Here is an 18,510-nt window from a genome sequence, read left to right on the forward strand (position 1 = left end):
CAAATAAGGAGGTGATCTAAAAGAAAATGGATTATATATTTCATGTACTGGTGAGTCACTATACTTTTTTATGCAGAGGATGTGAACATAACATTTTGAAGGTGATTTTATTTTTTTGAGTAAGCAACTTTTGTTCCTCTTTTTTCAGTGCTGACTGACTCCATTATTATGTGTACTGGTTTCATAACTCATGGCCAACAACTCCTTCAGTTAATACTTAATTAAATCAAAACACAAGATTAGCCAGCCATGACTGCTGTGCTTGGAGATTTGTGATTAACTGAATGAACTTTCAAAGGTCAACTCAATGTCAACACTTTGCATTATTATAAAAGTCACTTCATTACATTATATACCGGACTAAAATCCCCACAACTGTTAATTACCGTGTACTAAAACAAAACAAATGGAATTGTTGATTGTAACTTTTCAGTCATACATTGTAGCTTCTTGTACCTATCATTGTTAGAAGATTGCTCAGACATATGTGTGATCGGTTTGCCTTCACTTCAATGGTCCCATCTGAATAAACAGACAATGTTGAAGATTAACTTGAGAATAGTTTCCATTAGACTGCATAGATTTACCAAGCGCATTCATTCCTTTAAAGGGTTTAACCCATAACACACCATTTTTTATTCTCTAAAAATCTCCAATTGCATATGATACTCACGTGTTTTATGGTGACCAAAATCCCACTGTTTAGATCAACTCATATTATAGAAAAGGGCTCGTTTATAAAAATAAGCAAACCTGATTCTTAAATTAAGTCTAACATTTTAATATAAATCTAACCTTTTAATATAAATATATACAAAAGGGACATGTAGAAGTACAGCGAAGTTGGCTACTAGGCTGTATATCCATGCAATAACATACAATGGAAACTGCAGGCAATATTTCCATATATTATTGTTTTCATGTATGAAATACTATGTCATAGTTCCATCAGTAATGGACCCTTAGGGGCATATTCAATTTGGAGCGAAAAGTCAGTTGCCGGACTTTTCTCCGTCAACTGAGGTTTTGGCAGCGATAAAGTATCGCGCTTGTCCCCGCTATTCCCCGTATTCAATTTCAAATCGGCAAAAATGGGACCCAGCGAAAAGGAAAATCGGCGAAAAGTGATGTCATTTTTGGGGAAATCAGCCTGACACCCCCCAAAAGATTCTCTGTCATGTGGTTCACTAAGGGTCCCCCCGAATAGCCCTGCTAAAGGTATTTAAATGGTCTTAATAGGTGCTGTTTAGAGTCTTTGGTAAAGTGGTGAAGAATAGCATTTAGCAACTTTAAAAAAAAAAAGTAGTCCCATCAAATTTGGGGTACTTGAAAATGGGTCCTAGCATATTTTAAAGTGGCTAATGTGATTTTTTTTAAATCATGAAAAATCAACCTGCCGCAAAAAAAAAAAAAACACCTTGGGCATACTTGGGGACCTCCCTGAGCCTATTTTGCTAGTTTAGAAGGCTGTACCCCATTTTTTGTTTTGAACCCAAAAGGAATGTACCTTTTTAGGGGTGTCCTGTGGTACTTTAATTTTTTATCACACAGAATACCTTTGGAGGACTGTTCATGGGGTGCAGGGTGTTTTTTGGAAGTCTGTACCCCAAAACCCCAATTCTGTACTTGTTCTCGACACCTATTCATAGGTGATACATTTTCGCTGGTCCCGATGCATTCACTTTTCACACCGGCGAAAAGTCAGACAAATTGAATACGGGGATAAGTGAAATCGGAAAAATTATGTAATTGGCAAAATAGTATCGCCGATAGTCTTTTCACAGTCTAATTGAATATGGCCCACAGCTAGATTAGAGCAATGTATTAATTTTACTTAATGTCCAGCACACTGCATGAGCTACAACACCTATGTTTATGATTTGAGGAACTTCCATACAACAGTTTAAAGCTACCCACATGCTCTCAGCAGCTTGCCACATAGACATTTTCCATATTATAACAAAGCTTCACGTTACCTTACTGCAGAGGCTCCTCAATAGTTCAGGTTTTAGAGATATACATGGTATAGCACAGATGGTTATATCAAATTGACTGCGGTACTAATTAAGTCACCTGTGCTCAACCATGGATATCTCTAAAACCTGAACTGTTGGGGAGCCTTGAGGACCGCGTTTTGGAACCTCTGCCTAACTGTATTCTTTTGATTATAAAGTATTTTATCAGGAAGAAATACATTGATAATTTCCATGTATGCAATGGATATATCATATACAGTTGTGAAGTAATTTCAGACAGAAAAACATGTTTGTAGTGCAAATAGAGCCGAAACACAGACACTTTCAAAGCTCTCAGAGAAATGTCAGATTTACTGGACTGAGGTAGGACGTTCCAAAAATGGAAAGCCAGATGATCCAGATTACTTATTGAATTTAGGAACCATTAGTTGGTTCCGGGAGGTAGATCTTTTGTGTTAAATGCCATTAGCAGCCTGATCATGCAAATCACTGATTTTAGGTAAAATAGGATTTTTATTTAAGTGTACATAATATTTTAAGTGAGCTGATTTTTACACTGAGCAGCGGACACTTGATCAGCAAGAATGGTTGGGGTTCTCGAAAGGAAAACTGGATTCCTGACAAATGATATCCTAGTACAAGATAAGATTGTCAGATCTGCATCATAACATATTGCATATACAATGAGGTGGGTGCATACCTTCACAACAATTACATATCTCAGCCGGACTACAGCTAGAATAGTGATATTCAATATGTGGTTATGCAAAAAATTGTAGGCAGTTGTTTAAAGGTAAAAAATAATATCCAGACAAGTTCACCTCAAAAGCCCTGAAGTATTGAACATTGTAGTTTCCATGGAACACATGTTACATGAAGGATAATCAGCTTTCAGCACTGTACAGTGATGTCAGAAGGTAGGAGGGGGCCTTTATTGTAAAGGAAGGTTGTCAGTATTTGGGGAATTTGATCAATCTAATCAATTACCTGCGATTTTGCTCACATGGAATGCAACATCTGTCCCTTTGCTTTGAAAAAGGAAATCCTGTGACCATGGGAACAGCATTCTGGAGTGCATATGACACAAGTGCGAGGAGGGGTTTCTCCCTGAGCACCATTAGGATGATCATTAATCCAACCTGACACGCTCTGCCGTGCGCTGCATTAGGATTACTGAGTAGAGTGAGTACCACAGAGGAGGTGGGTATTACTCCTGTAGTGGGGATCTATTGGCATGGGGGTAATGCCCCATAAAGGTTTTTTGACCTTGGAGGATAGGGAAGTGCAGTGACATACAGTAGGGCCCTGAGAGGTGGGTGGGAGGTAGTGCTACAATGGACATGGTGAGTGGGGAAGTTATGTCACTGGGGGTATATATTAACAATACTGGATCAGAACCTCTATACACAACTTCCTATACCTTCTAATGTCCTGCCTATACCTTCTAAGGATGACGCTAATTTGCGTATGCAGTCATACCATAAATAAAGACTTAGACATGGAATCTGTGGTTCCAAAGCACAAGTGTTATTCAGGTAAAAGTTCAGACAGTTACACGCAATTGATCTAGACACAATTTAGGCACAAAAGGAAAATTATACAGACCCAAGTACAGTATACATATGCAGGCGCTTCCGGACCCGGAGATAGGCATCAGCAAGAGACCCCTAGTCATACAGCATTCAGCACGAAGACTGAGAACCAGCGTTCGTGCACACATATTTATACCCCCCCAGAATAAACAGGACAATAGGGAAGTTTGTTGCTGATGTCATTGGTTCCCAGGGGAGAAGCATCTGTTACAGCACATTTAACAGGCTGGTTCAAATAGACTCTCCCTGCCTCTAACAGCTGGGGATCTTCCTCTTCACGCCCCCCTGCAACATTCTAACAGTTGTTCATGAAATATACATTTTGTTGCTTGTAGGCTCTGCGATCCATAACTTGAGTTTGCATGATGCGACCTCCCCACCGATAACACCGGAATACTGTAAAAAGAGTACGCATCAGTACAAGACCAAACACGACTTGTTTAGCATGTAAAATACCTTAGTTATCAAATACCTTTATTTCTCAGCATTGAAACTAACTGAACCAACTTAAATCATACACTTTAAAGCTTATTGAACCTTATGTGTGAATATGTAATGTGTGGGTATTCAGGGTTTGATATAAGGATGCTAGTTAACTTGGGGCAGATGCGTGCGCATAAAACAAATAAAACAGCGGTTTCATACAAAGTCCTATGCATTCGCTAATATGCGACTAGTTAACAGCGCAATTGTGCGTATTAATGTGTGTATGAGAAATGGTGAAAAATGCAATCGCATGGTGCTAATAGTATCATCGCCACATGTACTAAAATGTGAGTTTATCTAAAATGGCGCTTAGGCGGCCATTCGCAAAATGGCGTCTTGCGATCTCATTTTCAAGATGGCGTCTTGCGGCCAGTCGCAAAATGGCGTCGTCGCGATTAAATTTTAAACTGAACTTGTCTCAGCCAATTATTCAGCTTCGACAATATTACCACTAGAGGGGTGAGGGTAATGCCACTGGGAGATCTGCTGCCACTGAGAGGTGAAAAATAATGATACAACGAGGGCCTATGGACATAGGCATATTTTTTAAATAAAATAATTAAATACATTTTTTAAAAATACTTTTAACATAACATTTTTAAAAACAAAACTTTGAGGGCCTTTTTGTAAATAAAAATTTGTTAAAGTGGTTAAGCTGTCCATCATTTCTGGCTATTCTCAGGCAATGGGCAATATAATTCCAATATAAGTTATTATTCTGTTTTATTAGAGATAAGCGGTTCGGTTTTGGCTCAGTTCTTTTTGACAAAATAGCCAATCAAAATAAATCCGAATTTGTGCTTATCTAAAATATGCGTGAGCCAGATAGCCAATAAGATGAAATTTTTTAGACCTGAACATAACCGAGGAAAACTGAACCGCTAATCTGTAAATTGTATACCCATTTATTTTATTTTAAACATTTGCAATCTTTGTACTGTATTTTTTATCTGGAACACTGTGGCTACTTTATATCTTATAAAACACAATTTAATAAATTCTATTGTGTTTTAAAATGTATTCATATGCTAGATAAGGCTTGGTTATTTTGTAATGATTTATTTTAAGGAAGATATTGTTAGGATAACAGTTGATCTGATTAGGTTAGGTAAGTGTAGGCGAACTGAACACCACCCATAAAGACCTTTGTTTTGGGAAAATCTGTCTTAGTGTTGACAGAATAGGGTATGTAAGGGTAAGTGTGGGATATGAAAGGGGGATTGTGCCAATCCTCAAAGTCTGAGAAGAATAAAGAACACATGGTATGCATGTAGGTAGTCTCTGTATTTGCATTTGGGACAAAGTTTTGTCTATCCCACCACCAAGTGTTTCCTTTAGGCCTGTGATATATAAGATCTGTTCATTACCTTGAGGTAAACGTCTTGAAGTTAGTCAGATGTGAGCGCTTTCATAGTGACAGCTATAGAATCTAGGAATTTCATGAGTTTAGACAGGTTAGCGAGATCCTTCTGCCAAGTTGATTACAAGTTAGACTGAATAAATTCTTTATTCAATTGTAAAAGGGGAGGGTAAAGAGAATACATTCTGAATGTATTATCTTTATAACCCATTCTTCTTTAAGCAAACAAAAAGTCTTCAATTTTAGATCCATCTGTACACAAAAAATATATATATTAGGTATGAAAGAGTATCCGTGACGTTTGCAGAGATTTCAACTATCCACATGGTACAAATAACAGAGGAAATAAGTAACTATAAATGTATTTCCCTCTTTTAAAATAGAAGTTGAATAGATAATATTTAATGTTCTCTAATTATTTTCTTGGGTGCCAAAAGCAGTCACCACATTGAGGTTGCTCACATTACAAGCAGAAACAATTGGTTTGCAGAAAAGTAACAGGACTCCTTCCTGTGAGTTTTCTCTCATTAAGATGCAACATATCACAACACAAAAACAAATCGTAAAAAGACCACATCATGGGGCTGATTCTGAGAGGGAGGGATCTCTTTGCACAAATGCAAATAGCAATCTTTAGAGTATAATGTATCCGCAGAAGTGAATATACACAGTTTTGCATCTCTCTGTCTGATTCTGAGGCAGCTGGATCTTAGCCGATATCTATCTTTGTATTGTTTGGGCTTTTCAGGGCAGGAGCTGGGTAGCAAAAATGCAATCGCACAGAACTGTTCTGTCTTGTGGGAGTGTCATGGGCGTGTCACTATTCTGAGTTCTGTGTATGGAGAAGGGACGCAAGTGCCAATACTAATAATGATGGTTGCGTCTTTGGATGGAAAAGCAGTGGGCAGAGCAGCTTCCTACTTGAGGCCACACGGATCCTCACATTAGCACTATGGAAAGTCGCATTAGCATAAGGTAGTAAAGCAGGCTCCCGCAGCATCATACAAACACAGACACTTTGCGTCCAAGTCAGAATCAGGCCCCATATGTGTCATCCTGGGAAAACTATCACTGCATCATTTTATGAGGGAATATCAACAAAGTGACCGAATGCAATTAGCCCAGAGTCCCCTCGCGGCACTAGAAAGTGCGGCTCTATGCCGCACTTACGGTACCGCCGGACTCACTGATTTTTGTGTGTAGCCTCATATGGCTGCACACAGAAACGAGTTGAGATCCACCTACGTGGGGGGTCGAATTAGTCCTTGCTCCTGGCTAGCGGGATGCCTGGAACGTCACCCTGCAGCCAGGATTGCTGCTGCAGCACCCATGGAGCATCTGGTGGACGCTCCAGATGGGCACCCTGCACAGCATATGCAGCCGATCCTGAGGACACCTGGTTCACGTCCCCTTCTACATGACATCATGCGGTCAGGGGGGTACAGCACAGGGCCCAATTGTGCCCCGTTACGACTTTGACTGTATATCTTGGAAGATAATATAAGATAGCATGAAAGAAGTGACATTTTGATCTGTTACATAAATAGACCTCCACCAAGTATGTTGCATAGGTCACATATAGTATAGTAAAGGCAATCAAGATATATGTGGAACTTTGCCTTCCACACAAACCTCTAAAAGAACTTGCATGGAAATATGCAGGGAGACAATGCGCATGTGACGTTATGACATCAAAATGAGTGGGCGGGGCTGCCTGGACCAGGAAGAAGCTGCATGCCCAGAGCATCCTAAGGACATGCTGGGTGGCTCTAAAGCAGCTCTAAGTTGCAGGGTGTTGTTCCATGGTCAGCAACTGTACAGGTAGGCAGCAACACTCAAAGTCATCTAGTTACGGCTCTGGAAACCTATTTACATGCACACATAAGAATGGTCACAGAATGGTGATGTTTGCAGTGCTGGTGCTTCTTAATTCAACAGTATGTGTGGCAGTAACAATTTTAGCAATTTTTTTTTTCTTTAAATGTAACAAAAATGTAATATGTTAAGAGGAAGTATGGGGTACAGAAAGCAAAAAAGGGGAGGGGAAGGGGAGGAGTTAAACAGCTAACACACATATATGCAACAGATAATGCACATAAAAATATACATTACAAAAAGACTCAGGTAGTAGGCACAATAGATACAAAATGATTACATTCCAGAAGAGAACATACAATAGGAAGGCATGAATCAAAAGCTAATGAAACAGCAATAGGCTTGGTATAAGGGGTATAGAGCATGTACAAAGACCAAATCTGTACAAACTATATAATGGAGATGTAGTTACTATACAGAAATGCGGCATATCGGCTGAAAAAATCCCGGCGCATGAATGCCACTACCCGGCTACACGACCGACAGTAGGTGACATCCCGACGCCAGAATCCCGACATCCAGGATGCGGAACGTGAGTATAGCGAGGCTGGTTAGGACTGAGCCGCAGGGGGAAGGGTTAGGTTTAGGCATCACAGGGGGGGTTAGGCTAGGGGAGGGGGAGGTTAGGGTTAGGTACCCCCAGGGGTGAGTTTAGGCACTAACAGGGAGGGTTAGGATGGGGTGGGGGAGGGTTAGAGATGTTATGTAGAAACAGAGGGTTAGGGGGACAAGGTGGAGGGTAAGTATACTTACATCGGGATGCCGCTGTCGGTACAGTATATTGACAGCAGGCATCTCGCCTGCCGGGATATCATACCCATTCCATATAATGCTGTGCAACTAGTTCTGTACTGTAAGTGTGCCATATATGTGAATGAGCATGTATTGTATAACCAAAAGCTTCTATATAAAAACTATATACATTTATGCAAATCCTTTTCCACATGCCACATAATTACTATGGTACTGGATTTATGAACCTAGAATAAACCTGAAGCATACATTATTTCAACCAGGTGTACCGGTGGCAAAATAAACTTTTGCAATAGAATACAACCTACTACATATTTATTTTATACCGGGAGATAATGAAGTAGCATCATTATAGGAGGGTAATTTGAGAATAAGTTACTTGAAAGTGTAAATTAGTAACTTCTGCCCACAACAATGTCATTATGAGGGAATAACAGAATATATGAAGCAAAGTCTCTTCTCTTCCACAACTGCTAGAAAATAGAGGGGAAAAGCATGGTGTTTGGAAGGAGTTAAGCGGAGTCTGTTTATTACTTTGGTTACTAATTCAATATGATTCACACATTTTGAATTATGGTGCATATTCGTGAAAATCCTCCCACAATCATCCCATGAAAGGGAATCATTTGTGCCAGTTTCCTATTTATATTGAATCAAAAATGTAATTGGTGCAGTGATTCTCAAACTCTGTCCTCAGGACCCCACACAGTTCACATTTTGCAGGTCACCCAGCAGCTACACAGGTGTAATCATTACTCACTGACACATTTTAAAAGATCCACATGTGGAGCTAATTATTTCACTTGTGATTCTGTGAGGAGACCTGGAAGACATGCACTGTTTGGGGTCCAGAGGACAGAGTTTGAGAACCTGTGGATCAGTGGTTTATAAAATTAAAAAATAGGATGTGCTATCCCCTTTGTGTCTCGGAGAGTAGTTTGGAGAAAAGAAAGTCTGGTTGGTTGGATAATTCTACAAGCATGGTAGTGTGAGTTTGCAGCCACTGCTGTATTTAAAAATATATTTGTAAAAAAAAAAAAAAATATATATATATATATATATATATATATATCACAAGCTATTACGTGAAATCTGATTTGGAATTATATAAAGGTTCACAGAACGGAGATTTATAAAAGGTGGTATAGAGGAGTAATACCCCCTGCCTTGAAAGTTAGACAAATTAAGGCCAGAGGGGAGACTTTGCCTTTAAGGATAATTGCAGGGACCTAGATACGCAATCAACTTGTCCCTTCCTTGCATAGCATGTATCAACAGTAGTTTTAGGGGTAAATTAAGTAATAGGCCTATGCTTAGCAGGTAGCCAAAGTAAATCCACTATGGAGAAACTTGGAGACCGATCTGTTCCTAAATTAGCTCTGGAGAAGGGTGAAATGCCAATCTTTTCATTGGTTGTAGTTTTGCTACGTTTGTGTATGTAAGGCCAATTAACTGCTTAGGGAGGAAAAAAATAAAAGCTAATTTTACTAGAGATAATTTATTCCAGATTAATTAAAAGTGTAAAATTTGATTACCAGACATAACAAAAATGGTGTAGTCCTGAAAATATATAAAATTTAGGGTAAAAGCATCATATTTGTTGCAGCAATTATACTGTACCTAACAGTTAATCGAGAACTGTAGCTAAATAGATAAGGGAATTTTGCTGCCACACATCCAAACTCTTCGTTAATCATTTTAAAAGTGGCCAAAGTTATTTTACTGGGTACTAGTGTTTTGCTTATAATAAAAGACAGCCATATATCCCTGCTGTTTTGTGGAGGAGCGGATTCTGAAATTTCTGGGCTGGTAATAAATAGCAGGAGAATAGAGTTTGTGGTTGGAACCATTTATAACTGAACCTTTAACAAAATCTGTAATTTATATTATCTTGGTCAGCAGCTCAATGGTGGAACAAAGACCAATGGAGAGAGGGCAACCAATGCGAGTGCCATTGCTGATCAGGAATGTTCAAGGCAAAAAGCCATTACTAAAAACCCTGGCTGACAGGCCATTATATAAAGTAAAAAGCAGATTATAGAAATGGGATGGAAACCCAAATGTATGAAGCACTGTTTCCAGTACCTTCAGTGAAGCCTAACAAATGGCATTTCAGCATCAAGCTATAGGAACAATATTGGCTTCAGAGGATTACAAAGAAAAATATAGGTAGAAAAACTCTGCTGGTGCTATCAGGTGCCTGTCGTCCTATCACAAAGCTGACTTGTCCTGGTTTATTAAGAAATCTATAACTGGACTTAATCTGATGGCTATCAACTTGTCACATATTACAATTTTTGAGGGAGCAGGTGAAGAGTTTTCCTAACACGGGCTACATTGAGTGTTTGAAATGAGTGTCTAGCAGCATTTTTAATAGAGATTTAAGGTTGGTTGACACGGATAAGAAAAATACTTAATATGGATATAGTGAAAGAAAAAATTGCAGGGACTAATCGTGTGAACATAAAACATTGTAATAAATATCCATCATTCCATAAAGGAATAAAAAATAATTATAAAAAATAAATATAATAAGAATATATGCAAATAGAATATAGAGATGGTATTGTAGGTTTAACCAGTAACATAAATGAAAAGTAGGTAACCAAATATATACGAAAGGTACACGATCTGGGGAAAAAAGGAAATCAGGGAGAAGTTATTAGAGAAAAATAATGAAAGAATAGAAAAAAGAGAGAGGAGGAGAATTATGAGAAAAAAACGTGGAGAATAAAGAATGCATGTTAATGGGACTGGAACATATAGAATGTGAAGAGTGCAAGTGTGAATCCTGATGTAAAATTCAGGGGTGAAAGTGATATGACAAAAATTATTTTATATATCAATTGTATTTATTAAGATAAGCATGTATATGAAGAAAGTAACATTCTTAATATGAATGTGAGGAAGTAGAGTAAGTGAAAGAAAAATAGGGAAAAAGGTACTAATAAGAAAAAGAGGGTGAATATTAATAAATAATGAATGCACAAGAGATAAGATAGCTAAAGTGAAGTCATAAAAATATTAAGTTGAACAAACTAGGAGAGGTGAATAATGTAAGGACACAAATAGAGGATGGCATGATTGTGCAAAGGGAATATGGATCATTCTGAGAGAAACACACTGTAATTGGGATGACATGGTAATTAAATCATCAGAAAAGGGAGGCAATATTGTGATTTGGCCTCTTAAACAATATCTCAAAGAGGCCAATAGACAATTGCAAGATGTCTCATGCTATCGAACAACTCTTTAGGATCATAGACAGGGCCTTTCTCAAAGGTATAATCAAGAAAATGGAGTATGACTTTTTATGGCTAACATACCCAAGAACTCCGACCTTTTACCTAAAGTCCACAAAAACTTGGTGAACCCACCAGGTAGGCCTATAGTGTCAGGAAATGGGGGACTTTTGGAAAAGGCCAGCATCTTTCTTGATGTTCATTTACGACAACATGTCCTGAGCCTTACATCATATACTAAGGATACAACTGATGTCCTGAGAAAAATACATGACATCACCCTTGACAAAACTCACCTCCTCATCAGTCTGAATGTAGAATCTCTCTATACATCTATCATTCATGACCTAGAGATCCAAGCTGTAAGATATTTTCTCAGCATGGAAGCATTAGGAAATTTCCAGGAGTTTCTTTTGGAACTCCTGGACTTTGTCCTACATTACAATTATTTTACTTTCAATAACAATTTTTACATTCAAACAAGAGAAATAGCGATGGGAGCAGCTCGTGCTCCCACATACGCTAACCTCTTTTTGGGATGGTGGGAGCGAGAGCTTGTTTTTCAAGATTGCAATGAGAGCCATACCCGACACATCATTAGTTGGATGCATTACATCGACGACATCCTAAAGATTTGGGATGGATCCAAGGATGAACTTGATAGATTTGTCGAACTTCTCAATAACAACACTGTCAACTTGAAACTCGCATGCATTAGTAGCAGTACCAGCATTGCCTTCCTGGATCTCAGGATTTTTAAAGGAGCTCATGATAAAATCTGCTCAGAGATCTACAGGAAAGAGACTTCAACCAATAGTTTACTGCACAACAGCAGCTCTCATTTTCCTCCCACTATCAACAACATCCCTAAAGGGGAATTTTTGAGGTTATGGCGTAACTGTTCAGATGAATCCTCTTTTGAAACCCAGAGTAAAGACCTCACATCCAGTTTGCACGAGAGGATACAGTAGAAGTTCAATTAAAAAAGCTTATAATGAAACTTTAACAACTCAAAAGAGAAACCTTGATATTTCTCCTAAAGAGAAAACTATTGTGATCTGATTTATAGGTGATTTCTGTAACAACTGGAAGGAAGCCCGAGACTCACTACAGAAACATATCCTAATATCCTATTATCGGATAATGATCTAGCTGCCAGTCTGGAAGAAAGGGTCAACATAAGCTGGCGCAGAGCACCTAATCTTAAAGACAGTCTAGTCAGAAGTCATCTAAATTATACATCCAAATAAGACACCCATGAATGTCGGCAGCCACCCTTGTGGCATGTGTAAAATAAGCTCACATATAATCAATGTGGATACGATCACAGACAAATTTGGCCAAAAAATCAAGATCAAGGAATTCTTTAATTGCAGAACTACTAATGTCATCTTTTTCTGTCCTTACATTATTCACCTCTCCTAGTTCGTTCAACTTAATATTTTTGACTTCACTTTAGCCATCTTATCTCTTTTGTGCATTCATTATTTATTAATAATCACGTTTTCTTATTAGTACCTTTTTCCCTTTCACTTACTCTACTTCCTCACATTCATATTAAGAATGTTACTTTCTTCATATACACGCTTATCTTAATAAATACAAATATATATATATATAATATTTTTGTCATTATATCACTTTCACTCCTGAATGTTACATGAGCATTCACACTTACACTCTTCACATTCTATATGTTCCAGTCCCATTAACGTGCATTCTTTATTCTCCACATTTTTGTCTCATAATTCTCCTCCTCCTCTCTTTTTTTCTATTCTCTCTTTATTTTTCTCTCTTCTCTCTGATTTCCTTTTTTCCCCAGATCGTGCACCTTTCGTATATATTTGGTTACCTACTTTTCATTTATGTTACTGGTTAATCCTACCATACCATCTCTATATTCTATTTGCATATTTTATTATATTTATTTTTTATTCCTTTGTAATAAATATCCATTGTTCCACAAAGTTTGTGTTCACACAATTAGTCCCTGCGATTTTTTCTTTCACTGTATCCATATTAACATTTTCTTATCATCAGTGTCATTATTTAACATTATGACTAATTAACATTTATCTTTGTATTCTAATTAATTTAATTATTTCTGGATTTTTACGGCCTCAACTTTATCTTATTTAATTTTATTTTATCAAATCACATTTACTTTATTTTGATATTTATTTTTTATAACTATTTCAATACTGTATATACTGTGTCCCCTCCAGTTTTCCCTGTCTGCATTATTATGTATTCATTCTGGTGATTGTTATGACCTTTAAATAGGAATTTTTACATTTACATATGCTAATTCTCTTCTCTTCCTTCTGGACATTAGTGGCCGTATTGATTGGCTACTCTACACTCATAATGCGATTGGCTATTTCCAGAGCCACTCTGAGACACAGACCTGTGATTGGGCAAGTGTCCTAAATCTTACAGCATGCAGGAGCAATTATAGATGATCAGGTGACCAAGCCCTGTCAGCAAAACGCGTGTCCTTTCAATGCTGCACACAGCAGCAGGATCACCCATACACATCAGACTGCAGCCTAGTTTTCCTTACTTACTATCAGGTACTTTATTTTTCTCCCTAGTGCTCTCTCATCTGAGTCTCTAGCGGGGGACTCCCCCTGCAATGCCAGCTTTCTCCCAGACAGCAAAAGCGCTATCTGTTGTTCATCTGGGCTAGATGCAGTTTGCGCTCTCATATCCAGTTTGATTTAGACAGGGGAAAGTAGAAGTGACATCTCGTTCCCCCCACACCCCAGACCTTACTTCCTTCAGCAGTGCTCCATAAATACTATAAGGTATCATATTATCACTGTTTATATCACAAATACTTTTTTACAGGTGACAATATACATTCTGCAGACTAATGCATGATCTGCACTAACCATTTTGGGTTCATAACCTAATATTTCTGTCTTATAAATATTGTCATTTAGACAAAGCACATTTATTACATTCATTGCTCTGTATAAACATCTGTATACTTTGTTGACTGTGACACATGTATATATATTTAATATATGACCCATATGTGTGATTATGTATCATCTTTGATACTGCAATATCATTAGAATATTGTTTATCATTCATACAATTTTACTTTGCCTGCGTCTAATGTTTCTAAGGTATTCACACTATCTTTATTATCTATTACTCATTTTTTCAGTACCAGTTTAATAATATTCATAACTAACTTTTTCGGCTGGAAGTACACAATTTTTCTGCATATTGGATTGTCAGAAATAAGCATTTTAGCATTTGCATTTACGGTTTTGTTCATGGATGTGTTATATAGTTATTTATGGTTGATTTTTGCCAAAATTAGTAGATATTGAGATCCGCTATATCCATATTTTCGCCTTATTCTTACAATTATTGTATCATTCACCTATTTCAATGTATTTATAATTTTTGCCTTTTCTTGGTCTTAAACTGATAAATTTTTGATTTTTTGACCTGACCATTTCATTATTATATATATTTTCATAAGTTACCCCCAGGAGAGAATTTTAGCTCTATGCAATTTATCCTTCAAACACTACACTACATATACATTTTCTCTTAAGAGTGCCCCAACCTAGGCATATTTGTTTTTTTCTTTTAGTTTTTTGTCCTATACAAAAAAAATTCTCTTTATTAAAGTGTCTGTCTGACAGACATTTTATCTGGCAGTGTATTCCCAGCATTCTTTTTGTTGCTGTTCACTCATTTTCTTAAATATAGCCACTGTTTTATTACCAGTGCCACATAAGACTGCTTTAAAAGCATACCAAAGAACTAAACTAGATGTTTTAGCTGGATTACTATTCTGGAGGTAGAAATTAAGAGTTTTGCAATGCTATTTTAGATTCCAATGAATATAACAGACAATTGGATAAGTGACAAAGACATGGAGGAATTAAATCCCCGAAGGGTTCCATGTCCACAAAAGAGGGACATGTTTGGAACATGTATTTGTGAGAAATGGATTGGAAGATAAGCTTATCAATTAGAAGAAAATCTGTTCTTGAGTTAGATTTAAGCACTGGGGAAAAATAATTCTTGTCCATTGGATGTTTTGATCTCCAAACATCATATAGATCAAATTCTGCAGGTGCTTGCTGAAAAGCAGCTGAGGGGCTGGAGTAGATATTGGACATGGAAGAATATCTTGCCGACAATGGGGCTCTCAGTGTGTAATGGGTTACAGCTGCCAATAAAGAAAAATGTGTGATTTCTTCAACAGATGCAAAGGAGAATTGGCTGTGTAATCCACATTACAAATAAATATTAATGACCACTAGGATCAAAATATAATTACCATTTATTGCCACAATCAATTCAAAACACGTATTGTAAAATACATAATCTTATTATTCTCATAGAAAACACATTTAAAATTCTCTGTATAGCTATATAAAACTATTGATACTACATATCATTAATACTGGAACATCTTGGACACAAACTTATAACTGTAACATTTAAACTTGTAAAATTCTGAAACAATGTTGCAAAGAGACAAATACTTCACAGTCAGTGGTTTAAACTGTAGAAGATTGTTATGCAAGTGTACAGATATTGGACGGATGTGGATTGAAAGATCTACATTATAAAAGTAGACAGTCTAGATAGACACCAGATGTTAGACAGTCAATAGGTCGACAGGGACACTAAATGTTGACATGTAAGGTCAGCAGGTACAAATGGTTGCTACGGTCAAAAGGTCGACACAAAATGATCAACTTTTATTTTTTCTAACCCTAATCTTGACCCTTGGTGCCTAACCCTCCCTCCTGGTGCCTAACCGTCCCTCCTAGTGCCTAACCCTAGCCGTCAGGGTAAGTGCCCAACGCTAAAAAAATAAAATAAAAAAAATCATGTCGACCATTTTCATGTCAGCCTTTTGACCATGTTAACCTTCTTACATGTCGACATTTAGTCCCTGTCTACTTATTGACTGTCTAACATCTGGGTGTCTATCTAGACATTGTCTACCATTTTACTGTAGATCTTTAGACCGGATCCCATATTGGACATGCCTATAGTAAAAAGGGGTAGATCCTTGTAGAATGGGTTCAGGTGCAATGTCATCCATAAAAAAAGTGCACCTTTATGAATCTCTGTATTTTTTTTTTATTGCTAAAGTGTCCAATCAAAACACAAAACACGTTAGAGGTGTTATCTGGTCCATAAAAGGACATCGCTCTCCTATGGTGACTTACTAATAGGTCTCTCCCTTCATTTATGCTGGAGCTTAATTCATATTTGGCACTTTTCCCATTTCTGGTTTAGGATCAATTTCAAACAGCAATACAGCACAAGGACTATTGCTTCAATGGAGGCTACTCACTTGTCCGGACTCCAGGGACATTCATTTCAGCATGATGGGTGTATCCAGCTAATCTATTCCACAATATGCAAGTGCGTATTTCAAAGCTTTTAGATGACTATTTGTTCCTAATACGGACTCTCACTTTGCATCTCTCTCTCTCTCTCACTTTGCATCTCTCTCTCTCATCAGTGTACTTATCTTCATTCTTGATATTTTTATAGGTATCTTTATCGTTCTGTGTCTTCTTATAAACAATAGAAATATGTATTATTGAACGTGATTTATTTCTGTTATACCAGATACTATTACCATATACTATTTGAATTAGCGCAGATCTCTTGGTGATCATGTTGACCCAAACAAGCAATACTAGTAGAGGAGAAATCCAACCAGATATGAGCAGTATGTGAGCATGACAACCAATAATAAAAACACTAAGTAAACATAAAGATGTAGAGAAATTAGCAATTAAGAATGGTAGTCCTTACAAAGTATACAGAGGAAGCAAAAAACATCATCTCAGAGAACACAGGATGCATGTAGAACCTGGAGGAGACAACTACCACTGAAACAAAAGAAAAAAATGACAAATAGGAGGAGGAATAAACTGGAAGGAAAACATTTTTCAATCCTATATTGGACAAGCAAGCTTGCAGCTATTGTTAACTAGACTCCAGTCTCATGTGTTGGCAGGAAGAAAAAACTCTTAGTGGTGTCAATAAGACATACAGGAAGAGTTGTAAGTCCCCAGCAATTCACTTTCTGAGAGAGATGTTCTAATGTTCTTTAGAATTCGTTCCTTAATATTGAAAAAGCATAGCTGAAGAATGTTTGTAGATGTATCAAATGGCACTGGTTAGGATTTAAATACTGTGTGGATATGTCTCTTTTCATTGCTGCAGGTAGTAGTTATTGGAAGAGCGAACTAGCAAATTTGATAAGACTGGAATGAGCAATAGACTCTGAGAGGCTCCTCGAACTATTATGTTGTTCCTCTTAGTTCTGTCTTCCATGTTAATAAACTAATCTTTCACATTGACAACTTCATCCTGATAAATCTCATGTGCAAAACTGAGCTCATTATGGGAAGCTCCTCATTATGGGAGTTAGGAGGGAAGATCAGTTTTAAAGTGATGTCAATAGAAGTTGCATTGCTTTGACTGTCACATGTCCATCCAAGATGTCTTCTGAGGAGGGAGCAATGGTATTAAAGAGATACATGAGGAGATAAAGCTGAAACAGTTTGATCTAGTTGTGAGGTAGGATGATTAGGGAGAATGGTTGAGACCAAAAGAAGCATACCGATAGACGAGTCTTCGTAATTTTTGATGGACCCGTTTCTGGCTGGGGATGCAACAAACATTAGTAGAAATTTCAGATAGAGGTTGTCATTTTTCCAGGTTATGCATTAAACTACAGTATCTCATTATAGAAGAATATAGATTACATGATCTCAGCAGAAATGGTTAATAAGGACAACACATTCATGATGTGAACAATGCACACATTTGTTACTGTCATCTTAAGTAGTAGACATTTGGTGCTGAAGAAGTGATCAGTGGTAATTGCTAGGGTCTGCGAGCCGACTGATAACTGCACATTGCAGATAAAGCAAGTCTTTTGAATAAGAGTAAAGGTGCGTACACGGGTCGATTTTTTTGGACGACTGAACGATAACTACGTCGTTATCGTTCAAAACAATCGTTGTTTCAGGGCCAAAACGATCAATGGTAACAACCAATGCGCGCTCCCATCTGTAGTTGCCATGCATCGCCCAAACATCCTGTCCAACCTGACGATAATGTCAGGTTGAACATGTTCGGGGATGAGGGAGGGAGCCCGGCACTGAACGAAATAGTTATTGATTTCGCTCAGTGTTGTTAACAACACTGAGCACACCCCT

General features: G+C 37.6%; 1 long non-coding RNA gene across 1 annotated transcript in view; it reads left to right on the forward strand.

Moving 5' to 3' along the window:
• Positions 1 to 17,587, forward strand: part of LOC148542077 (uncharacterized) — a 34,528-nt gene extending 16,941 nt beyond the window's left edge. Inside the window, exons 2-3 of the long non-coding RNA XR_015878254.1 lie at positions 16,568 to 16,696; positions 17,510 to 17,587. This is a non-coding gene — a long non-coding RNA (uncharacterized LOC148542077). The remainder of the gene's footprint in view (positions 1 to 16,567; positions 16,697 to 17,509) is intronic.
• The last annotated feature ends 923 nt before the right edge of the window (positions 17,588 to 18,510 follow it).

This window comes from Taudactylus pleione, unplaced genomic scaffold (genome assembly GCF_031769625.1).
Source record: "Taudactylus pleione unplaced genomic scaffold, aTauple2 ptg000015l, whole genome shotgun sequence".
NCBI classification, from domain to species: domain Eukaryota; kingdom Metazoa; phylum Chordata; class Amphibia; order Anura; family Myobatrachidae; genus Taudactylus; species Taudactylus pleione.